The sequence below is a fragment of the Abramis brama genome (assembly GCF_963993115.1).
Source record: "Abramis brama genome assembly, chromosome: 22".
Classification (NCBI taxonomy): Eukaryota; Metazoa; Chordata; class Actinopteri; order Cypriniformes; family Leuciscidae; genus Abramis; species Abramis brama.
In genome coordinates this window covers 6,086,939-6,095,573 of record NC_139984.1, presented here as the reverse complement: position 1 = coordinate 6,095,573, position 8,635 = coordinate 6,086,939, and positions in this window count along the sequence as shown.

Genomic DNA, 8,635 nt, shown 5'->3' with positions numbered 1-8,635 from the left:
GAACAGCAAAACTTTAAAAATGGTTTAAAAATGCGGATTGACTTTTGAAAGCATGCTGTAATTTGCTAAAGCCTCCTGACAATAAGCTAACAATGGTAGTGTAAACTGCAGCCTGTGCAGAAAAAGTAGCAAAATATAGCATAACAAAATTGTCGTGATTTAGGTATTATGCATCAAATCCTAGTGAGCTGCCTTACAGCATTTCTGGACGTCAAATCTTTGATCAAAGTACTACAGGAATGTGAAAAAAAATTCTGATCATAATTCAAACCAGTCCTAATGACATAAGAATCTTCAAACTTCAATAAACTGAAACTCCTATTTGTTTTTTGCTTACACTTTATTTCGATAGTCCACTTCAGACTTTCTAACGTTGCAACTACATGCCAACTAACTCTCATTAGAGTATTAGTACACTGTTAGGTTTAGGGTTCAGGTTAGTGGAATAAGTTGACATGTACGTCACTTATAGTCAGTAGAAGGTCTGCTGAGGAGCATCACAATAAAGTGTTAGCAGATATTAAGCAGACAGTCTATTGATATTCTAATGACTGACAATAGTCATTGAGTTACAGAGTGGACCATCAAAATAAAGTGTTACCTTTTTTTCTCTTTAACAAAAAACGTTTAAGCACTTTAAGATTGCGTCCAAACATTTGAAAGCTCTCATGCGGCTCAAAAATGCTGTGCACAATAGGTAACTCACTAAACTGAGTCAGGTTTGATGTGTTATTCTTTCTGCAGACACATGATAGTTTAGGGCATCTGTCTCTCATCCTGCAGGTAGGCACACAACTCCTGAAGACTTCATCAAAAGAGCGTGTCACGCTGAAAAAAAGTCCCACGATGCTTCCCGATCCTCTTTTTGTGCTTGCAGTATTTGCATACTTGAATAGCTTGTGATTACCGACACACACGCAATTGTGTGGTTTGTTTGAAGAGCACAGGCATGGTTTGTTTCCTTTTCTCTGGCTGTTTACAGCGGGCCATTCTCTCCATTGCTGTCTCGATGACCCGCATCTATTGGAGGTGTGAAGGGGAGGTTTTAACCAGGGGAAGTAAATATTTTTGAAAGATAACAGCAGCTTGAACAAATGCTCTGAGTGATGAATGGTCATTTATGACTGAATGGGGGTCTGAGGGCTTCAATCACATGGGATGAAAGCTTTAAAACTTGTCTCTTAATGTTCCTTAAATTAGATCAGGGGCAATCATTGCAGGAGTGACTTGTAAGTCAGGTTTTATTTGCATACAGTGTGAAAACGAACTCTGTTAAGATTGTTTTCAAAAGATAATCTTTGACTTGAGGACCAGCGAGGCTGTTAGTGAGAGTAAGAGCAATATCACCATCTAGTGGTTTGAGACCTTTGTGATTGTTGATAATGACTTTGTACAGGGTGTGTGTGTATTTACTATATATACTATATTTAGGCTACTTTACATGTGCTTTAGTATGTTAGACAACACATCAACAGAAGTTATTTAATGCATGACAAAACATTATTAAAACATAATGATTTAAAATGTACCTTAAAGTGAAACTAACTTGACATTTTACTGAGTGCACTCTTTTTAAAGTGTGTTATGCCAGAAGTGTGTTATTTAGTCATGGAAGTGTGCTCTTTTTCAGTATGTGGCCTTTTATTTCATTATATCTGCTGTTTTATAAATACTTTAAGATTTAAAGCACACAAGTGAACATTCAATACAATTAAGCACACTTCTATTTCACAAGGGCATGTTTTGTTTGGGGTTAAACTGGAATTGACAACAATGACCTTTCCGAAAATGTAGATATTTAAATACACATTTAGGCTGTGTCCTAAAGCTTAGGGGGCTGTCCTCGCTGTCTCATCTATCAGGCAATGACTTTGTAGGCATGAAGGTCCCTCGCGACAGACTGAGACAGCGTAACGGTTTAATGATCTACAGCAAAATAGAGAGAGCTTTGGTTTGGTGAAAACTTAGCAAATATTGAATTACTACAATAGGAATTTCTTGCTAGAAATGACATCAAAAGTGTGTAGAATATAGGTAAAAAAAATGGAGATTAGAGCAATTTTCAGGCACCATCTTTATTTTTTAGCTCAACGTCACAGAAAGGAAAGCACAGGATTGTGGGATATCATAGGCAGTGAAGGATACATCTGCTGCCTTTCAAAATCGATCAGATTAAGGTGACAGGAAGTGACACGATCACTGAATTGCGATTGCCTTGTTGCCTTCCTATATCTGTATCCTGCATGCGGAGGCAGCATTTCTCAGCTTTCTAATTATTAGCTTAACTTTATTAGCTACACCTGTTCAACTGCTCGTTAACGAAAATATCTAATCAGCTAATCACATGGCAGCATCTCAGTGCATTTAGGCATGTAGACATGTGTTACGTCTCAATCCGCCTACTTATACACCCTAAAACTATGTACTCTTTTTGTGAAGAATACTTTTGGTAACACTTTATTTCGATAGTCCACTTACTAAACATTCTACTTACTATAAATAACTTTGCAGCCACATGTCAACTAACTGTCATTAGAGTATTAGTAGACTGTCTGCTTAACATTTGCTAACACTTTATTTTGTTGGTCCCCCAACATATATTCTACTGACTATAAGTAACTTGTTGACTACAAGTCAACTTATTCTACTAACCCGAACCCTAACACCTAACCCTAACAGTCTACTGACAGGCTACTAATACTCTAATGAGAGTTAGTTGACATGTAGTTGCAAAGTTACTCATAGTTAGTAGAATGTCTAATGTGGACCATCAAAATAAAGTGTAACCATACTTTTGAGAATGTGTATACACTGTGGGACATACAATCACATCATAAAATAGTGTCTTTAACGGTTGCTCTCTGTTGCTTAGTTACACGCATCCTGTCACCATAAGCTAGCCTGTCAATCATCTTGTCACAGTCAACATCGCAGTCACGGGTCTTTCATGTGGAAAACTCTTCTCATGTTAATGCATAACAAGACATTTAAAAGTTAATGGCCAAACGGATCTTTATAGAAGTTCACATTGTTGTTGCAGATGAAATATAAATTTATCAACTTAAATGCTGATTATTAGTCACTCAAACCTCTTTATCCAAACCTCTCTACTTAACCGTCGGTCGCCATGTTTTGTAGTTTTCTAACACTTTATACTTGTGTTTGTAGTTCTGAACCAAATCCTCCTCCAAAGCGCACTGGGTTGTGAGCAATATTAGCTGTTATAGTGAGCACGGATCCACACTTCGAAAATCTACCGGAAGTAGTAGATCATCCGGGGTCTTCTGGCATACTCTTTTCAACAAACTGTGGGATGAGACTTTGGGACACTTTTTTAAATCTCACATACTATTTAGGATGGATAGTATGGACATTGGGGCGCAGGATCAGTCAAGACGATCTGCTGAAGTTCAAACTGAGCATCAGAATGGGGAAGAAAAGTGATTTAAGTGACTTTGAACGTGGCATGGTTGTTGGTATTTCAGAAAACTGCTGATCTACTGGGACTTTCTCTCACAACCATCTCTAGGGTTTACAGAGAATGGTCAGAAAAAGAGAAAGTATCCAGTGAGTGTCAGTTCTGTGGGAGAAAATGCCTTGTTGATGTCAGAGGTCAGAGGAGAATGACCAGACTGGTTTGAGCTGATAGAAAGGCAACAGTAACTCAAATAAGCACTTGTTACAACCGAGATCTGCAGAAGATCATCTCTGAACGATCAACACATCAAGCCTTGAATCAGACGGGCTACAAGACACACACCTGTGCCACTCCTGTCAGCTAAGAGCAGGAAACTGAGGCTACAATTTGCACGAGCTCACCAAAACTGGACAGCAGAAGACTGTAAAACTGTTGCCTGACTCTCGATTTCTGCTGCAACGTTCAGATGGTCGGGTCAGAATTTGGCGTAAACACCATGAAAGCATGAATCCCTCCTGCCTTGTATCAGCTGTTCAGACTCCTGCTGGTGGTGCAATGGTGTTTGTGATATTTTTTGGCACACTTTGGGCCTCTTAGTACCAACTTAGCATTGTTTAAATGTTACAGTCATTTCCTTTGTTACTAAAACACAACACAGTTCAATGCGTAATTCAAAATACGGGTAAAACACCGGTGAAAAATCTATGCAGAAAGTCTTCACACTGTGCCCTGTTTTAACTTTCTTAAGAGTGTAAAGAAAAAAATGAAGTCACATTGACATGATATTTTAACTTAAAAAAATGTTGAGCTTTCAAAAAGGCCTCTGCGTATTTCAGATTCTGAACAGACCATGAAGATGAATCTTCATCTTTATCCCATTAATCTCCATGTGAAGGCATGTATTGTATCTACTGATAACCATTAAACCAGATCAATCTGTGTAGGACTCTAGGAGTCTTTCATGTCACAGTAGTGATATCGGCTCTCCTGTGGAGATATGAGCGTCCTGTAGGAAGACACTGCGGATCTCAGCAGTAAGTGGTAGAAGCTTTTCATGGCGCAAAATCGATATGCGAGATGCTGGAGACAGAAAACAGAGACATGTTGAAGAGAGTGTTATAACACACACACAGTATTATCGTGAAGCTCTTCTCTCTAGCCATGGAATGCTGGTCTTGAATGAGATGTCACACACACACACACACACACACACACACACATTCTAGTCATTAACCTCATAGACACTTTCACCATGACAACAAGTCCTTCAGTAAACAGTTCAGGATGTTTACGGTTTCCTCTTCCTGTTCTGGCCAACACAATGCATGACCTTTGACCTCACCCTCCCTGGCTTTTACTTACCACCCGCATTGAGGTTGTTAACTACCTAAACTGTTTGTGCTGTGGAAATGAATAATACCTGAAATTATGAGTTGTTGAGGAGAGTGTTATGCATAAACTGATGGAAACACATTTGCTGAATACATTTTTTAAAAAGTCATATGATTTTGCCTCAACAAATCAAGTTGTTTTTGCAGTATCCAGATTTTTCACAAGTTTTATTCACAACTTGAATTTAAACATATATATATAGTAACTTGGGCCAGTAAGTATCAACTAGCAACCCTCCACAACCCCTTAGCAACCACATAGCAATATGCTAAAAATCAATGTAAGCATGCTAGCATTTCAACACAACTTCTGCTCACGTATTTGAAGGCTGCTATTGGATCATTTAGGGTAACCGTCAAATTATGTTACCACTCATAACTTTATGGAGAGCTTATGACATACTATCTACGTTCTGCCTTAAGACAAATGGTGCAACCAAATAAAGTACGGAGTTAGTTACAAACTAGCTAGTAGTTACTAAGCATCTAGTGTGGACTTAATAGCATTCGAATGGCTGGTGCAACCCTGGAGGACCCCCTACACTGGACATTTTGGATGTCTCTCTTATCTAACACACATATCTTAGGTCTTGGGGTCTTTACTAATGAGCTGATGAGTTGAATCAGGTGTGTTTGATTAGGAAGCATCTAAACTGTGCAGTACTGGGATCCTCAGGACCAGGGTTGGGAAACACTGCACTAGAGCAATAGCTTATGCTGGGTACACACTACAAGATATTCGGCTTGATTTTGGACCGATTTCTCCCCTTTCGACAATCCTAGGTAAAGTCTGATTATCGTGATGGTTCTACAGATTATCTTATCAGATTTTCCTGTGGTGTGAGGTGTGTATAAGAGTGACTGAATCGGCTCGGAAGAACGTCGGTGCCCCTATGATCTCGAATCAGAAAATCAGAAATTCTGTTGTGTGGGGGGAACCCCGAGGACAAACGAGCGCACGCTCCGGAGATTATCACGTGAAGCGAAACAATACCCAATCAGAAAGTGAGCTGATGGAAGACTCCAGCTCACGCTGTAACATATAAAGTATATGTTACAGCGTCACACCGTCTCCACAACTTCATCAAAGAACAACTTCCAGTTTAGTGGGCAGGGCATATATGGCGTCTAGTCGTGCCAGTGCATCCTTGCATGCTATGGCCATCATGCAGGCTTACCAGGCAGACTTGCTTAGGGATGTGACGACCTCTGCTGTTGGTTTTGGAAATTGCTGTTTGGTACCTTTGCCCACTAATTACCTCAATTGGCAGTCAACTGGAAACACCAGTGACCGTGCCTTAGGCGCTTCTTAAAAAAGATCACCAACTGAGCCAGGAGAGGGGGCTTTGCTTTTGGACTTGGCTTGCGTTGTATTTTGTAACCTTTTGCATTTACTAATTGCATTTACATTTGCATGTACCTTGTTTTTGTTGCTTCCCTTGAGCCAAGGAGCGTAACAGGGACCTTGATGAGGGCAAGGGGGTCAGGCCTCACGATATTAAAGAGCTACGCCAGGCCACAGTCTGTCTCTCCGTGCCACCAAGAGATGGCCCAAGCCATCGGCCGCTCCATCGCAGTGCTGGTAGCAATGGAGAGGCATTTATGGTTGAACCTCTCTGGCATCAGTGGGAGGGATCAAACATTTCTCCGCTGTCGCCTTCTGGCCTCTTTGGTGATGCTCTAAATTCGTTCTTTGAGAGGTTTCAGGAGGCGAAATTTCAATCAGCAGTGTTTAAGAGGTTCATCCCTCGCTGCTCTAGATCCCATGCTTCCAGCCTTCTGCTCCTCATATCGTCAAAGGCAGAAGCAAGTGCCTCCACGAAGCCCTCAGGAAATCAATGTTGTATCTCAGCCGCATCAGGGCTCAGGGCACATTGGTTTTCAGAGAACTCAAACTGCAGTGTCTGCCCGAAGTCGATGAAATGACGGTTCGACATCGAGATGTCCATCTTGTTCAAATAAGACGCTTGGGCCTGAGGCTTAATGCCTAGAAGAACGTGCTACTCCCTCTTCAGAAAACGATGTTTTAGATTTGGTTACAATGCAGGCACGTTTGTCTCGCACTCGTATCGAGTCTATCCTGATGACAATAACCACGATCAAGCTTGGCCAAGCATTATTATCAAACTTTTCAAAGATTACTGGGGCTCATGGCAGTCCAACATAATTCCCTTTGACCTGCTGTACGTGAGACCTTTTGTCCTTTTGGCTGTACATTTTCAACCACTGAATATTTTCTTTCAACTTCTATTTCTCTAATCAGCTATTTTATATAGAGACCTCTTGTTAGAAAATAAGATTTTTTAGAAGGTTTAAAAATATATATGATAATAATAATAATAATAAATGTTCCCTTTTTATTTAACATTTAGTATTATTGTTTTAATTTGAAAATATTTCAATACATTTTATAGTTGTAATAAAAAAAAGTTTTTTTATGAGGTATACAATGCATATTTGGTAAATGAAAACTATGAAGAGAACAGAATTACATTTAAAATGGGTTTCTTGTCTATTTTCATGAACTTCCCGTTAAAGCCCCTACTCCTGGATTTATCCTAATACAGATACAGATACAAATCATTTTGAGATTGTTGCAGACACAGATACAAATATTGGCTCTGCTGCACACCCCTAGTGGCGAGCTTTATTTCTGAAAAGCTCTACTCACAGTTTCTTCAGAAAATGTTACAAATGTTTGCCTTTATCCGTGTTTCTTTGAGACTCATAAGTTACTCATAAGCAGAGAGACATGATTATATACATTAACAGAAATGCATCGCTCTCCTCTTTGTTGATATACATGGACTGTTTCTAAAATTACCTTTTCTCTCCACTGGCTCTCTCCTAAAAGGAAGAGAAGGAAAAGAGGCAGAATTTGAATTAAAGTGGAAGAAGAAGCCTCGATTGGATCCAGATGCCACGATGGCGTATTCACGTCATTATCCAATCAGAGCAGAGTTTGATCTTATTATCCAATCAGACAGTTGCGTGTCTGATGTCTGATCTCTGCAGGGAGCACCGATTCGAAACATGAATGAAGGTCCTGGTCTCTGTGACTCATTAAGTGAAAACACACACACATATGCAAAGTGTTATTGCTCCAATGTGTGTGGTAATGGCAAAGCTGAATCTATCTCTATACGTGGCCTTGCTCCCTATAAATATAGCCGCCCGCAAACATCAATCATCAGGGTCCAAGCACCAATGACTCAAATCGATGATTAGGTGATACAATTGATTCACTTTCCTGCAAAGTCAAAAGTCACAAAAATGCATGATTGTTTCAAAAGAGACATTTGACTTCTAAATAAATAAAAGCATGTAAATTGGTTGCAAAATATTAGACCGAAAAATTACAGCCCCTCATCTGTCATTTACATAAATGGCTGATTACATAGAGAGGAAACCCAAGGTCTAGCTAGGACCAAGGAACAGGAAAGGAGCACACAACGTTTTAATGAATTTATTATTGATTATTGAAAAAATTACAACACCTTCAGAAAAAAAAGAAGAAAAAAAACACATATAAATGTAAAAATATCCGCTAGCAACATGTATAGAAGTGCCTCACAGTGTGAATTATAAAAAACATGAGAGGCCTAGTTCCTCATTAAGACCATTAGGTTCCACTGTGTTAAGAGTGAAAATCCAGAACGCCTCTCTTTGTAGTAGGGACTTGACTATATCGCCGCCTCGTTGGGAGGGTAGAATTCTTTCAATACCCCAAAATTTTAAGGACGCATTAGAGCCATGATTAGCTTGTACATAGTGTCTCGCAATTGCATACACCTGAGTGCTTGTATATGATTGATTAATTGATGTA